We start from the raw sequence: 17,650 nt of genomic DNA, 5'->3' as shown, positions 1-17,650 counted from the left end.
ACAAAGTGAAACGCATTAATATTCCTAAGAGATCACACACACACACACACACACACACACACACACACACACACAGAATATACATATATTCAATAAGATGGTTTCAAGGGTCAGATGTTTAAGGTGATATGAGAAGAAAAGATTTATATTTGGCTTTTATAATTAATTAGTCCATTATTAAGTTCCATAACAAATATCAATAAGAATTACAAAATGATATCAACAAAGTTGTTAAGACTCACGAGGCTTAAGAAACATGTCTGTAACTTTCATTTAAAAACTTATCGTTAACTCTATGTCTTATGACAAATCAATGTTTAACTGCAATAGTTAGAATATCCTCTGTTCCTGGAAATGAGCCAACTAACTAACATTGGCAATATCTAATTCAGTTAGATATTTTCTTTAAAAAGAAAATGGTTAAAAAAGAATCCATTAAAAAAAAAACAACAACTAAGAGTTTTACACATGATAGTACCACCAATTCCCCTCCCAACGCTCCCTTTGAAAACCTTGTATTATCTGCAGGGGGAATGGGATATCTTTTTTTTTTCTCACTGATCAAAACAAAACAGCTCTTAGCAAGCACTTAATTCATATGCTAGCCAGTACTGTAAGGATATCAATTTATGACATTTAGAAATTCCTCAAACTTCACAATAAACCTCCAACAATCTGATAGCATTAAACTAAAATTCACTGACGTTTATGCTTAAGTAAAGCATACACAAGTGTCATTATTAAATTATTGCATAATCAATTGTACATGTGTTGTTTTTACAACTTATTGGCTATTATTTTTTTAAACTCAAAGATTAAGGTTCAAGAATAACCTTGAGGGAGCTCCCTTCTAGTTGTTAGATGGGATGCTGCCCAATTCATGAATCGTTTAATAGGGCCAATTAGATCTTTAAAAAAAAAAAAGAACCTTGAAACATTTTCTTTCCTTTGGTCTCCAATTCCCATTTGCCTTCCTACCTAAAGTTATCTTCTCTCAGTTCTTCATTGTTGTAACCTGCATTTCAACTCCAATTTATGGTAAGTATCTTGTAAGACAGTCCTCCCATGTCTACCACAACTTTATTTCACACACTTGGGAAATATGCAACCCTCTCCCCATTATCTTTCTATAAATTCCCCAATGCACTCAAACCTGTAAATGAAATTATCTTAATTTAGAAATTTAAATTTAATTATGAAGAAATAAGCTGTACAAATAGAAGTATTTGAGTATTTAACATCTTAATTAAACTTCTAAGCCTGATTTTCATGTGTTATTTGGTCACCCGGCAATCACCCAGAGAATCTGGGATCATGTGTTTTAGTACAGAACGCCCTGCCCCTCAACTGGTTATTTTTAGAAACGTGGATATAGTCATTCTATGACAGATTTATTCCTGACATTGTAATAATGCAAATTCACTCTTCCTTCTCAGAATCATATCCAATTGAAACAGTCTAAATTCCTTTTTCTTGACTTTTCTGTGTATAATGTCTCCAGGTCAAGCTCCAAAGCTTGACAGCAGTCAAGGTTTGGGAAAGTTGGGCTGCAAGTGGCCTAGGGTAACCTGGGATTACCAACAATCTGAGTAGCTTCATGTAATTAGGTAGGCTTTGGAAAGGAGGGTAGTAGCCTTCATCCAGGCAATCCCTGTACTCATAATTATACCATGAAATTGCTGATCGAAATGTCCACTCACTATTTATGCATTCAATAAATCTTGCTGAGGGTTTTCTATGTGCCAGCAGGTACCATATATACGAAGCTGGATATACAATGATGAACAAGACAGATATAATTCCTGCCCTCAGAGATATTAGGAGATACATATGGCCTTCTTTGATATTCATTTGAACATGCCAAGCTCTTTCCATCCTCAAGGCCTATCACGCTCTGTCTGGAATAATTATCCTCTTTGTCTTTCACTGCCTAACTCTTATTATCTCAGCTTAAATGACCCCTCTGGAGAAGTCTTACCCTGACCCACTAACCTATATTAGATCCCTAATTACATGTTTTCACAGCAGTCTGAAATCTTCTTCATAAAACTTTACAATTAGACATGTAGGCCAATATTTGTTTAATATCTGCTTTTAAAAAATAAAGTGCTGTACTTTCTATTGATGCAGAATACGCTTTTCTATTAGGCATTTCAAGTCTCATCTTTCTTTTAGGTGACCATGAAGTTTTTAATATGAGATTTCAATTTTTTTCCTTCACATTTTCTTTATAACTCTAAATGTAGTTTATCCAAAGACTTTCCTTCATATGCAAATTTCATAATAAAATTACACAGTTCTCCAACCAATCATATTTTTTCGGATATAAAATTTAAATGTTTTGTTTATATTAGATACTAGCTAAAGTTATTACAAATGTCCACATCTTATATCTATTTAGATATTTTCAAGTCAGAATTTTGAATAGTCGATAACTCAATTTTTACACACAAATTTTCTCCATTCTCTTATCTAGGAGACCCAGACAAACATGAATCCCACTATTTATTAACTGTGAAACCACAGGCTTACTATGCCTCGAGGAGCCTACTTTCCTTATTTGAAAGGTAGTTATAATCTTTCAAGAGTATGAGAAATAAATATAAAGTACACAAAGTCCCTAGTAAAATATCATACTAAATAAATATCACTTCCTTCCTACATGTAGCGGGGAAAGGTACATGTTTAAACATGTAGCCCTCTAATATAATACCAGATTCCATTACCTAATTTAATTTCCTAAAAGAGAACGAGTCTGACTTTGTTTCATGGAGTATACTTCAGGTCAGGGGTTGAAAAACTTTCTGTAAAGGGCCAGGTTGTGAACATTGGCGGTTTGATGGGCACATATTATCTCTGTTGTTATTCTTCATTTCATTTTTTGTTTTTAATAACCTACTAAAAATATTTAAAAAGTTCTTGGCTTGTAGGAAAAAAACAGCCCACTCACCATACTTGCTCACCCCCTGCTTTAAGTTCATACATTCTCATTAATTCCACTATTACTTATCCTATGACTTATCAAAATTCCAGTTTAACAAACACTGATTAAACACTTATTCATCAGTAAGGCCTGTGAGGTAACTGACTACCTAAAGAAAAAGAGATACATGATATGCTTTAAAAAGTATATCAAGTACAAATAAAGCCTTTTGAAGGCTTCCTCTAGTGTTACCTCTCTTTTTCCTGATTTTGTTTTTCTGAGCCAACTACAAATCAGGATTCACAGCCAATTGACGCTCACATCCGCAGATTTCTCTTACCATATTCCTGCACTGAAACTGGTGCAAGTCTGAGTTCCTTTCTAAGAATCTAATTAGGCTTCATGTCCCATAGTCAGAGGTCCTCTACTGCCTATTCTCCATTAGGCTCCCTCCTTTCAATTCTGACATAATGTTGTAAATTCATATTTTTGTCCCCAACTTCCAACACAATCATTTCTTCTCTTCCTTAATTCAGTTCCCCTCCTTACTGCTAACTGTCCAATTTTTTTTCCATTTTTATATATAATCCCAACAGAAAAAACTCTAAATTAGGTGTCAGAATTAGTTTCTGTTATTGCTCTGTCTCTAACCATCTTTGTATTTCTTAGCGTGGGTGCCTTTGTCTCTTCATCTATCACAGGGGTTAAAACAGTTTGTGATGCCAACAAGACTAAGTTAAGTGTGGAGGAAATAACACATGTGGAAGTTATTTATTTACAATCTACAAAGTACTCTAAGAGACCACTAAGATCTATGACTCAGAAATCAGACGTTTCAAGAACAGGCTCTGTCATTTATATTTATGAGTTATTGACCTTGGGCAAGTTAATTAATCCCAGTAAGCCTTTTTCCTCGTCTGTAAAATAAAGACAGTAATAACACTTACTTGATAATGTTTTGTGAAGAGGACATGGCATAATCCATGTCAAGCACTTATCATAGTACCTAGCACAATTTTTGAGCAACGAAAATGTCAAATATAATTAGTATTATTTATGGGTAAGATATTTATATACCTATATATCTCTATCTATCTATCTATCTATCTATCTATCTATCTATCTATCTATCTATCTGGGGGCCACTGGCCTTTTATATTAACTTCTTCATCTCTATTTGCTTTTGAGCCTATTTACTTCCACTGGTAAATCTATGCCCCCCCTATTTTTTAACACAGGTTAAACAAGTTTTTTTTTTGGCATTCTGCTCTGTGGCACTGTATTCCTCCATCTGGGCACTATTTAGTGTTCTTCACAATTAGAAAAGAGGGAAGAGGAAGGGTGGAAATGAAAAACAGAGAGAGAGAGAGAGAGAGAGAGAGAGAGAGAGAGAGAGAGAGAGAGAACTATCAGTTCACATGCTGTATGTTATCAATTAGTATGATCTGCTCTGTTATAATGCAATGCATGCCTTCCTAAAAATCATGAGCCTATGAAAACTCACGTCATTAAAACCACTTATGGGCTTATGGGGGAAATGGCCATAAAGAATAGAAGAATCTAATAAAGACCACAGCACAGTTTTACATATGTTAAATAGTTAAAAAACAAATAAAAACTACAATAAATGAGGCACCTTACCTTGAAAAAGACCTGAAATTTGCTTGTGGAATTAGCTGTCCAAAGGGTTGCACCTTGTGAGTTATTGTGAAATGGTGGAAGAAGGGTTATCTGAAATAGAACAGAAAGTTATAAACTGATATATGGATGGTTGTGGCTTATAATATACAATGAAATGAGGTAGCTGGAAGAAATCTGAGGTCTGTGCATGTACATTTTAGGTATTCCTATGTGTCTCAGTTTAGCTAGGTGAAGTTAATTTTGTTCACCTACTTTTTCTATTAGATAACATAATTTTATAATTTTACTCTTTAGATAAAATCACACATGAGAAATGTTAAATTTACATTACACTCAATTTGTTCCCTAATATCAATAATGTAGGAACAAATCCTCATTTTTAAAACAAGTGTGATAGCAGACTACGAATTTATGCAAAATGTTCTCTGAATCAGAACTGTAGTCACTACTTAAAATACCTGTATTACTCTTCAATTTCTTATTCAGCAGAAAGCCTTTACCTAGAAAACCTTGTTCTTTCCTTGTCAGTATTAAGCTACTAAACATAATCTAAAAGATTTCTTAACTGCACTTTTATTTTTTCTTCAGCTTTCCCTGCTGGGAACAGCTCTGATTCAGACAGACATGCTATACTTGTTCAGTTGGAATGTCCAAGCCAATGGAACAGTAAAATGTCTGGCAGTCAGTAACTCACTGTCATGTCATTCCATTTATTCAGTAATCCAATATGTATAATGAGCATCATAGTAAGAGATAGACACTTAACTGAGTGGCTCACTTAAAGTCAGTCAATATTATATAGGAGGTGTAAAATATTATAACACATGTAAAAACAACTGCAACACAGGGTAGAATAGGAAACACCTTAAGAAAATGCAGAAAGTGCATAATAGATTACTTTCAATGTTGGAAGAGGGAACTAGAAGAAATTTAATGGGGGTTATTAGTAGACCTTTAGGATGAGGTAAATTTTGGATATGAGGCAGAGACTTTCTAAAGTGATTTGAGGAAAGAGGCAGGAACTGGGAGGTGTAAAGCATAAAGATCAAGAAGCTAAGGCCATAAATTAAGATACATGACTATACATGTTAAGTTACATACCAGATTTTTAATTTTATATGATGGGAAATGGGAAAGCCACTGAAAATTTTTATCTAGAAGAGTGCAACAACAGTTATGAATGAGCAGAAGAGAGTCCAATTGGCTTTCACAAATCTGGGCTTTGAATAAAGTAAGAGACTAGATTCAGAGTCTTTGAAATGAGAGGCAAGAACAGCAGGAAGGCATTTCCTAACTACAACCCCAGGCTTTGTGTCCAAGATTGATATTCACGAGCTCTACTTAATGGATACTAACTGTATCATCTGGTCTGGTAAATTGTATAAAATAGTGGAATAAAGAAAAGTTTCCTGCAAAATGAGGGGAAACTTTTTTTTTAGAAACAACAAAAGAAAACAAAGAATGCCATGCAACTTAATAGTAATAATAATATTGTCAGATATTTAAATCTGATTATTAGGATCATATAAAATTAAATAATATGGTTCTAAATTACATCTAAATATCTAATACAATGTATTTTTAAATACTCAAGAAACCATATATCAATATTCCTAAAAGCAAAGCCTTCTTGGACAAATGTTCATATGATTTGTATAGTAAGCTTAAGAATCACACATAGTATTTCAGCTCAGATTTTATATTACCAATACAGAAAGATAACATTTCTCAATGTGCTTCAGAATTTTAAAAAATATATTGAGAATTAAAACTACCGTGTTTCTTCTAATCAAATTCCCAAAACTAGTTAATATATTTTATACACAAGATTCTGTATACAAATGACACAAGACTTAACTAAAGTAAAAAGTATATTTTTTCTTATAGTTTAAAAGTCCATTTTTAAGTGCTTACATATCAAATTAAACAATTAGAAACATATACACAAACCGAACAATAAAATAAATTTAAAAATTTAAAGAATACTTAATTATTGGGGAGAACCAAGATGGCGGAGTAGATAAACATTGTCACTGCTTCCTTCCATGAACACATTAAAATTATAACTAAATCATAGAAAAATCAACCAGAAGAATCACTTAAAGTCTGGCTGAACAGAAGTTTTATAACTACAGATATAAAGAAGCCACCTGAAGACTGGTACGAGAGGCAAAGATGTGAAATGGGCTGGCCCCAAACCTCCATGTGGTAGTTGAGAATCAGGAGGGATCTTGGCCAATGGGTTCCCCCCAAGAGGAGCAAGGGACCCCAGAGCCCACACCACGTTCCCCAGACCAGAGTACTGGTACCCGGAAAAGAAGCCCCTACAACATCAGGCTGTGAAAAACAGCTGGGATTCTGACCATCCAGGTGGGACAGAAGGCTGCGGGAAAACCAGACATCCACTTAAATGGACCTAGCATAGACTCTCTCACTCCCAGGCACACACCCTGAAGTCTGGTGGAGGGAAGGTGACTTGTGGGGCTTTGGAGGCATACAGCGGGCAGGGGCAGACAGAAGTGTGTGGCTTCGGAGCAAGAGCTGGAGGACAGTTGCTATTTTCCCTGTGTGGGGTCCTTCTCCAGTGCAGCCAGCTAGCAGGCACCATCTTTTCCGTGTTGAGCCCTCCCCCACATGGCAAAATCTAAATCTGATTTGGTTTGGTGTGCTCCGCTGCTCCACCCTTCTAACTCATTGGAACCTTGCCCTACCCAACTCCCCAAACACTGGAGGCACATTCTCAGTGAACAGCCAGCTCTGTTCACATTGCATTCTTTCTTGGAAAACTATCACAGTCCACGGTCCGCAGGTGAGCAGCAACTGGCCTCAGCATGCTCTGAGATTTTTGATGAGTAGCTCCAGGCTCAGCACTGGAACCAAACCAGAATGTACATTAACCTGGTCACCACAACACTTCCCATTCTAGTGACTCCCTGAGACTCTGCCTCACCCAACTTGCATACCACACAAGCCTTTATCCATAGCTGAACTTTAAGGGAGCTGGAAGATGGCAGCAGGCCTCAGAGTGTCCTGGCTTTTTGCAGAGCTACCACAGGCCCAGCACTGGTGGCAGCCATCCTCAGTACCCAGTGAGGCCTCACCCATGTGCGTCCAGGTTTAGCACAGGCAGCAAAAAACCATAGATCACTTTGTAGCTCCTACCAGGTAATCCCCGAAAGGTCACAAGCAGTGAGTGATCTGGGCCTGCACCGGAGCCCCTCCAAAGAGATCCCAGAACCAACATATTTAGAGATTGGCTTCAGACCACACCAGAGCACCCACTTATTAGCCCCATAAGAAGCACACACAAAGGGCAGACTCAACAGGAACCAGAGCCTGCTGGGGCAAATCCCACTCAATGGGGTAAGCCCCCCGCACAGTAGCCTGTAAGCTGTGGACGTGGCCAAACCCCACAGCCAAGCAGCGTGAGGGCCTATTCCACCTACTGATGTGTCAATAGCAATCAACAGTCAACTATAACAGGAGGGCATACACAACTCACACAAGGGACACTCCTGGAGCACCTGGAGCATGTGACCAGGGAGACTATGCCAGGTCTCACAGGGCACCTACTATATAAGGCCACCTGGTCAAGACTAAGAAACATAGCAGATCTACATAATACATAGAAACAAACACAGGGAGGAAGCCAAAATGAAGAAACAAAGAAATAGATCCCAAATGAAAAAAACAGGAGAAAACTCCAGAAGAAGAACTAAACAAAATGGAGGCAAGCAACCTACCAGATACAGAGTTCAAACCAATAGTTACAAGGATGCTCAAGGAACTCAGTGAAAACTTCAGCAAAGAAAAAGCAAGCATAAAAAAAAGGACATAGAAAAGAACCAGTGAGAAGTAAAGAACACAATAACTGAAATGAAGAATGCACAAGAAGGAATCACCAGGAGACTAGATAAAGCAGAGGATTGAATCCATGATTTGGAAGACAAGATAGCAGAAAACACCCAATCAGAGCAGGAAACAAAAAGTCTAAAAAAATGGGGATAGCTTAAGAGATCTCTGGGACAACATCAAGTGTAACAAAATTCGCATCACAGGGGTACTTGAAGGAGAAGAGAGAAAGCAAGAGACTGAGAACCTACTTGAAGAAATAATGACTGAAAACTTTCCTAAGCTGGTGAAGGAAATAGATATCAAGTACAGGAAGCACAGAGAGTCCCAAACAATATGAACTCAAACAGGCCTAAACCAAGACACATTATAATTAAAAGGGCAAAGGTTAAAGACAAAGAGAGAATCCTAAAAGCAACAATAGGAAGGCAACTAGTAACTTACAAGGGAGCTCCCTTAAGATTGTCAACTGATTTCTCAACAGAAACTTTGCAGGCCAGAAGGGATTGGCACAAAATAGTCAATGTAATGAAAAGCAAGGACCTACAACCAAGATTACTTGACCCAGCAAAGCTATCATTTAGAATCGAAGGACAGATAAAAAGCTTCCCAGACAAGGAAAAGCTAAGGAGTTCATCACCACCAAACCACTATTACAAGAAATGTTAGAGGGACTTCTCTAAGATGGGGGGGAAAAAAAGAAAGCTCAAAAATATGAAAATTAATTGGCAATAACTATATATGTTTCGACAATTACTTTCAATGTAAATGGATTAAATGTTCCAGTCACAAGACATAGGAGGGCTGAGTGGATAAGAAAACAAAAACCTTACATATGCTGCCTAGAAGAGACTCACTTCAGATTGAAAGACACATATAAAAAGAAAGTAAAGAGATGGAAAAAGATATTTCATGAAAATGAAAATGAAAAAAACAAAACAAAACAAAAAGCTAGGGTAGCCATACTTAAACCAGACAAAGTAGACTTTAAAACAAAGGCTTTAACAAGAGGCAAAGAAGGACACAGTAATCCTCCTTTTGAGTATTTATTCGAAGAAACCCAAAACATTACTTCGAGGGGACGTGTGCATCCATATGTTCATTGTAGCATTGTTTACGATGGCCAAGAGATGGAGGCAGCCTGGGTGTCTGTCGATGGAAGAATGGATAAAGAGGAGGTAGCACGTATATACAATGGAATATTGCTTGGCCATGGAAGCGAATGGATTCCTGCCATCTACCGTGACATGGATGGTCCTGTAAGGTATTCTGCTGAGTGGAGTGTCAGACAGAGAAAGACAGATGCAATGTGACTCTGATTATATGCGGAATGTAAAGAACAAAATAAACAAAACAAAAACAAACTAATAGATATAGAAAATGTTTTGATGGTTTCCCGATGGGAGGGAGGTTGGGGTATGGGTAAAAAAAAGGGGAAGGGAATAAGAAGTACAAATTGGTTGTTACAAAGAAGTTATGGGGACGTAGTATATAACATAAGGGATATAGTCAATAATATTGTAATCACTATGTATGGGGTCAGATGGGTACTAGATTGTTGGGGAGGGGGTTGGGGGCAGAGTGGAAAAGGTGAAGGATATGAAGAAGTACAAAACAGTCATCAGGATATAAAGTAAAGCCTAGGGAACATAATCAACGATAGGGTAATAACTAGTGCCAGATACATACTAGATTAATCAGGGGGATCACTTAAATTATATAAATGTCTAATCACTATGCTGTACACCTGAAATTAATAAAAAATAATACTGAATGTCAACTGTAATTGAAATATTAAAAAGGGGAGAAAAGTTGAAGGGGAATAAGAGATCCAAATTTCCAGGTATGAAATAAGTAAGTCATGGGGATATAATGTACAGCATAGGGAATGGAGTCAATAATATTGTGATAGCACAATACAGTGTCAGATAGTTGCTGAACTTATCCTGGTGATTATTTATTTAGGTATATAAATGTAAAATAACTATGGAGTACACGTGAAACTAATATAATATTGCTTGTTAGCTATACTTTTAATAAAAAAATCTTTTAAAAAAGAATACTTAATTGCTTAATAAATTAGAACTATCCTATAGGGTAAATATCAAAAGACTATATGATAATCTACTTCATTATATCATCTGCACAAAATTTTTACACTATTCAATTAAACTATTATTTTAAATTCTAAAGTATAATGAACTAATTTTTATTCCCAAGGTCGTTCCCTGAAGTAAACTTCATAGGTCCCTTGATGAATTAATGACATGATTTCACTGAAAAACAAACTAAAAAGGAGACTTCTCTACATAACTTCAGAATTATTTACACAGAAAATGTGTCTAAACATGTTGCCCATTCCTCTCATATTCAATTTACTTAAACTGAAGAAACTGTTTCTAAGTCTGCCGTGTTTCCCTGAAAATAAGACCAGGTCTTATATTAATTTTTGCTCCATAAGACCCATTAGGGCTTATGTTCAGGGGATGTCATCCTGAAAAATCATGCTAGGGCTTATTTTCCGGTTAGGTCTTATTTATGGGGAAACATGGCAGCTGCTGAGAAACGGAATCTTCTTTTAAACATGTCAGGTTCAGTAGGTGCTGGGATATCCTTCTGTTAGTGAGAATCAGTAGGTCAAAGGACAAAATATCTTGCATACCATTCCCAGAATATATAAGGGATTTATATTCAACATGATACTAACATTTGCCTTGGAATTTGGCCTGTACAGCTCACCAAAGTAATACTAAACAGGCCATAAACATCTCAAGACACCGTCTGTGTACCCAAAAACTGCATATGATGTTTGTACGGGTAGTTAAAAATTGCGTAAACTGGTAATTCTCCTTATGGAGTACAAAGTCTTAATAAATAACAGACACAGGAAAATCAACATTTTCAAGAAAGGTTCACCTACTCCAGCCTTAACGATGACCTTTGAACTCAAGAATGCATTATACTTCCCAGCACCATAATAGTGATGTAATCAGTTACTTACTTTTGTTCTCCACCTAGTATATTGTGATATATTATTCTTAGCTCTTGTTTTCAAATCGTATAAACCTAGCTTCGCACCTAATTGCTAGTAACAGAATAATAACAAAAAGATTCTTCCTGAATGAAATTAAATATAACAAATAAATCGATAAGTGCTATAAAAGTAATCTCTATATACTAAGAATTACATATATTTGTCATTCAGCTCAAATTTTATATTTAAAACACAATTATAAAATTGGATTTTTTGAAAGAGTTGTTCTTTAAAAACTTCCATTAATTGACTATTTAAATGTTTACAAGTTCCATCAATATACATGTATTTAAAAAAAACTTTAAATACACATATTCACTACATTTTAGGTCCCAAGAAAAATGTTTACACAGAAATTTGGCAGTGTTAAGTCTATGGACTCAAAGCCAATAACAACCTCAGAAAGCTGAACTTGGTTAATAAGCAAATTTTCACAGTACAACTAACATTGTATAAACAATCCAAAGCAGTTAATATTTATAGGATAATCACAGTATTTTGCATATCAGATTAAGTTAAAAATAATTTTATGAAAGCTTGGTATGTCTTTGCTTTCCGAACTGTTAACAGTCAACAGATTTCTTCTTAGCTATAATATCTCGGAGAAAATTATTCTCTTAAACACCATGACCTAAGGGAAGGAAATTCTTTAAATCCCCATCTCCATAAGCAAGAAGCCAGGAGTCAAGAGGCAGGACCCTGTGGAACCTGTGGTACCAATTTCACCAAGTTCAGAATCCACTTGGAATACCAAATGGGAATTTAAAAGATTGTGCAAGGGTTTTATGGGGACTAAAAGTATTACTAGATGTTTCAAGGTCTACAAATACCCTCTATAATAATTATGCCTTTGAGAGCCCTCCTTAGCGAAGAAAATATTCCATAAACTGAAACTTACCTTCCCACACAGTCCAGGCAAAACTCTTCTAAGCAATCCTCCAGGGCAATACTGAGGAATTTCTCTCAGTTCACTCTTGGTGCCAAGTGACCTTTGGCGTATCAACAGACAGGGTGGGACTAGAAGCCTCAGTTTTAGCAGCTTACTACACTGAACAAAGTTTCTCCTTTGGTTTCTCTAGGGCGTTGACTAAGACTTCCTCTTCTTGTTAAGTAAGTAAACACAGCCACTACTACATTTCCAGCTTTTCCCTAGGATGGTAAAATAAAGCTTCAAATGGTGCAAATGATGGCTAACACTGATTGAGAGCTTACTGTGAGCTCCAAACTAACACTATACAGATAGACACTATTATTACTCCCCCTTTTTAAAGAGAGGCAATCCGAGCAATAGAGGTTAATAAGCAACTTGTGGGAATTCCAGATACAGCAATATGGCCAAGTAAGCTAATAAAGAAAAATTGCCACTATAAACACACAGAAAAGATTTAAAAAAAAGGAGTGTAACTAAATTTTAAAATCATATATATTACATTACTTACAATAAGAAAACCCCCTGGCACAAATCCAAAGCTAGAACCAATAGCCACACAACAGCAAATACTGCCAATTTTGGCTGCCCGGAATGATCACGGGAGTCTCTTCAGCGCTTATGGCTAATAGAACTTGGTAAAGAGATGCCCCCTCAAGGAGAAGACATCAGAACAAAGTGCTCTCTCAAGAGAGCAGAGTTAGCTAGAGTTCTGGTCCTGGTTTTCTTCAACCCAGTACACAACCTGCACAACTGTATGTAGCAGCCCTACTGCCCATGTAGGGCCAGAAGAAGGGTCTTGGGGGTACCAGGTATAATGAAGGTACTGAGAGGGAGCTTGTCTCTGAGAATCTGGGTGAGAGAGCACGGGAAATGTTAAAACCCTAAGCCTGTGTCACAACAGTGTTGAAGTTTGAATCTTATTTATACAAGAATATCCAAGCTAAGAAATTAAGATAAATTGAGTCCTGGGCTAGTGATATCCCTAGAGTATCTGAAATAAATAAACATAAAACAACTTTAAAGGAACACTCCATAAACAAGGTCACATGGGATTTCTACAAGCTAGAAAAACCAAAACAAAACAAAAGCAATCGCCCTGAAGATGAGTTTATAACTGAGAAATTACAAACTGTGTGGGGAAAATGATTTACTGTGATTGAGCATTAACAGGTAGACCAGAAAGAAACTTTAGTGCTCAACTATTTTTTTCCAATATGAAGATGCCCCCCAAAAAGCATAATTATTAAAGAGATAGAGCGTGGGGAGGGGGGAGAACCTTATACAGAACAGGAAACTGAAAAAACTGGTTTTACAAAAACCAAACAATTTATATACTTAAAGATATGCATATTTCTCTGAAAAGAATACCCAGAGCTTTCATCAGGTAGACAGAAGTTTAAAAACGTATTTAGAAAAGCAATAATCAATGCCAACGCTCAGTTATCTGGCAGAGCCAACTTTTCTTCTGTCTCATCTCGCAAGATTCTGAACACTGCTAGGCAACTCCCCATTCCTGGGAATTCTGACCCATCCCCCGGCCATTCTGAACCAACTCCAGTACCCTTACAGAAAAGCTGGAGTGGAAACTATGATCTCCAAGTGCCACCAAGATCCCCTTTTCAGAACTGAGGGTTTTATTGCCCAGTTGCTATAGTGCTGCCAGCAAACAGCCCTCAACTATCAGCTCTCTTGAGAATGGCCGTGGCTGAAGTGTCTCCTCACACAAGTTCATGCTTCCTTCCGAGGGCAGCCCACTTCCAAAGAGGGGTTGACACGGAGAATATAAAGCTTTGGTCCCTGCTCCCCAACTAGAGACAACGGTGCAAAGGCATTCCAGCTCTAAAGCTCCCCATAGGGACAGATCTCCATTAAGATGGCATAGCAGCCTAACTTCCCCTCTGCCCAATACTGGTTCCTTCCTTCCCTTCCTTTCACAGGGGTTGATCCCCAGAGCACTTTCTAATAATCTTCCTGTATACTAATTTCCATTCACAGTCTGTGATGGGGAACCCAGACTGCCTTGACAGAAGAGCATCAGGGAAAAAACCAGCAGGATATGGGGCAGCATTAGCAAGGAAGTGAGAAGAGAAAAATAATAGTCTTAAAACTAATGGAGAGAACAGCAGAAAATACTAATATAATCTCTTTGGTGAGAAGATCAGTAGCAGAAGGGAAAGCCTTTTTCAGAATGAAAAAAATAGAACCACAAAATTCCAACCCAACATTTCAATGAATCATTGAACTGAAAGAAATGTTAGAGGGTATCCCAATTCCAATACCTGTCATTTTGAAGATATCTCTTAAACCTGTGAGTCTGCTAAATGCCAAAAGTGTTGCTGTTTGCAAATAGGCCCATTTATTCTTCTAAGTCACTTTCCTAAGTTAACAGGTATGTTTAACACCCTGCTGTTAAAGTAACAGAATTCTGATATACCTTTTGGTTCTGAATCATTGTTAAAGATGTTAATGACAGTTTTATAAAAGACTAATCTGGTACATGCTGATATATGACTAATCATTATCCAGAATACTCAAAAAAAACCCTGCATGGATTAAAACCATAATCATTCATATGCACACTCTGTACACAAAGGACATGGGACAAATCTAAACAAAGTTCATGGGTATGTATTTATTCCCTCACCCTTCTAAGGTGGGGCAGTTAACAGAAATTGGCCTAAGAAATATTTCATATTTGGAACATTATAGATTTGATTACTGTACATTTTTCCATAATTACTGAAGGAAGCACACACACACACACACACACATCTCTACTAGTAACTTTGCTCTACATTCCACACTTTCTAACCACAAAGTAACCAGGGCAAACGAGACAGGCTGTAGCAAAACCTACCAACAAAGACAATCAGATCCAAAATGACATAAAGTCATTCAAATAAATTGTTAGGACAGCCAAGCAGAATGGAGCAGCAGTGTCACAATCTATTCATCTTGGAAATATAAGCAGAACTTCACTTTCACTTCCTGTACACTTCAAACTCAGTTCCTCATTTGACTATCATTCCTTCCTCTGCTAAGATTCACTATCTGCTTTGTCATCTCTAAACCAACCCTTCTTCTCTATCTAACTATAGAATCTTTTTTTTTTTTAAATAGGAGTAAGAAATTAATGTGCTACTAACAAGACAGAATCTAAAAGAGGTTTCTAGGAGAAACTCTAAACTACATATTGCCAAACCTCAATTACATACAAGCTAAGCCAGCTAAATTCGTTTGGGTAGAATGACAACCAAATGCTTTAACGACTTATCTGGAGAAGAATAGGAGATGCAATATAACTCCTATTTTGGGAGAACTGTGTCTAGCTACTAACATATTCTAGTGTGCAAAAGGGCAAACATGCATGGCATGTGAATGACAGGAAGAACTAATTTGTTCATATAAAAAAGATTACGTGAGTCACTATGGGTTTGACGCTATTGTTTGGTCATAGAAACCAGACTAAAAGTAGAAAATAAAAAACATACAAATGGGCACTTCTTGGGATGAATAAATAAAAATAGCAGGGCCAATATTATTGATTTTTCCTACAGAGTGGAAGAGTGAAACCATAATTAAATCTTAAAGTCTACAGATGGCTTGAGTCTCTCTTTTTTTTTTAAATTAAAGTTTATTGGGGTGACAATTGTTAGTAAAGTTACATAGGTTTCAGGTGTACAATTCTGTAATTCATCATCTATATATCACATCTCTTAAAATTGAGGGAAATACTGATTTGACAAAGATGAACTGCAAAATGATGTAACAGTATGTAAGTGAACATAATGGTAATTTTGCCTTAAATTGGCAAAGTTTAGGTATATACTAACACCTAAACACCACACAAATATACTTGATTATGAACTTTAAATGTCGTTTTCAATCTAAGAATCACTGTATAGTTCTGATATGTTACAATCTTATCTGGCAATGTCAATCAAAAAGTCAACAAAATTTTGAAGACGATGGTGGAAAAAAAGTGATTTCTCATTTCTATTTATGTCCCATAATCAAGGACATGTAAAGTGTAAAGACCTCAGCACTACGTAGGAAACCGAAGGCTTGTTTTTATGCACCACGTCTGCCACCTAATAGCTCTGTAACCTTGAGCAAGTAACTTAACCTGCAGCCTCCATTACCTCACCTGTAAAATGATATCAATGAGACAAATTTGTAAGATCTCATTCAGATCTAATATTCTCGAAGGCTTTCCTACTTCAAATTTAAAAGGAGAAAATCTACTGAATTAGATTTTGGCTAAAACATAGTAATTGGTAGTTTTACTCTTTTCAATACAAAATGGTAAATTTTCAGAAAAATTAAATTATCAAATAATCAGGAAACCTAATGATAAATGAGGAGAAATTTATAGTTGCTATGAGGACATCTGTAAATTCACCTCATAAATGATCACTTTTGATAGAACCTCCAATTACTGCTGAAAATTTCCATTTAAATACAGACTCTGCTGAAACACAATAGGTACAAAGAATTTCTAAGAGACAGGGAAAATGGAAGCTTTTGGCACATAGTATCAATATTTTTCATCATTATAAAGATTTCACTTAGAATTTCTTCATTTTACCTGACTCAGATAGTGCTAACTAGAATTCCACATAATTGGCTCGATGAATGCATATCAAAAGAACCGACAAAATATGCCTTTGAGCATTTTTTTAAACATAACATCATCCCCAAAAGCTGTGCTTTCAACAAAAAGTTAAACTCTAAAAAAATGATTGGTCTATTTTAGCTTATTACAATCCTGTGTGCTTCTGGATTCTTACGTGTCATTTGGAAAGAAAAAGGCATTTCATATATAAGTACCAATCCTCCTCGGAACACTTTTACCTTAACTCTGCAATACAGTCAGGAAATTATTATATTATGTGATAATGAGACTTAACCTCTCCTAAGTATAATAATGTGCTGTAGCACTAGGAAGGAAGCGAGGGATGAAGAAAGGGGGGAGGGGGCAAATCAGCAAATACAGAAAATGAATGTTGATAAGATACTATCTTATAAAAAAAAAAATCAAAAGAAATGCCCGTTTAATTTCAAAGCATGTATCTACTGAAATACTGCAAAGAATTATATATATATATTTAATATATATGTATATATATATACACTTTAACAATCTAATACTGAGCAAGCAGCCTTGAAAAATTAAATCAGGAGGCATCACAATAAATAAAATGAAATGCCTGTTTTCAGAGTAGCCTTTTAGAAAAAGCTGTGTAAATAGCTTGTCATCATTTGAAAA

The 17,650-nt window shown here is 36.2% G+C and overlaps 1 protein-coding gene across 14 annotated transcripts in view; it reads right to left on the bottom strand.

Annotated features, from left to right (window-relative positions):
* Positions 1 to 17,650, bottom strand: part of EPS8 (EGFR pathway substrate 8, signaling adaptor) — a 166,456-nt gene that overhangs the window by 83,596 nt on the left and 65,210 nt on the right. For 11 of the 14 annotated variants that reach the window (XM_019744787.2, XM_074325979.1, XM_019744786.2 and 8 more), the window contains exon 3: positions 4,565 to 4,654. The gene's annotated coding sequence lies outside the window, so the exon portion shown is untranslated. Of the gene's footprint in view, positions 1 to 4,564; positions 4,655 to 12,348; positions 12,487 to 17,650 lie in introns of those variants that run through there. The other 3 variants (XM_074325978.1, XM_074325973.1, XM_074325971.1) reach the window with 1 other exon arrangement.

This window comes from Rhinolophus sinicus, linkage group LG02 (assembly GCF_036562045.2).
Source record: "Rhinolophus sinicus isolate RSC01 linkage group LG02, ASM3656204v1, whole genome shotgun sequence".
NCBI classification, from domain to species: Eukaryota; Metazoa; Chordata; class Mammalia; order Chiroptera; family Rhinolophidae; genus Rhinolophus; species Rhinolophus sinicus.
This window is presented reverse-complemented; position numbering and strand designations above follow the sequence as displayed.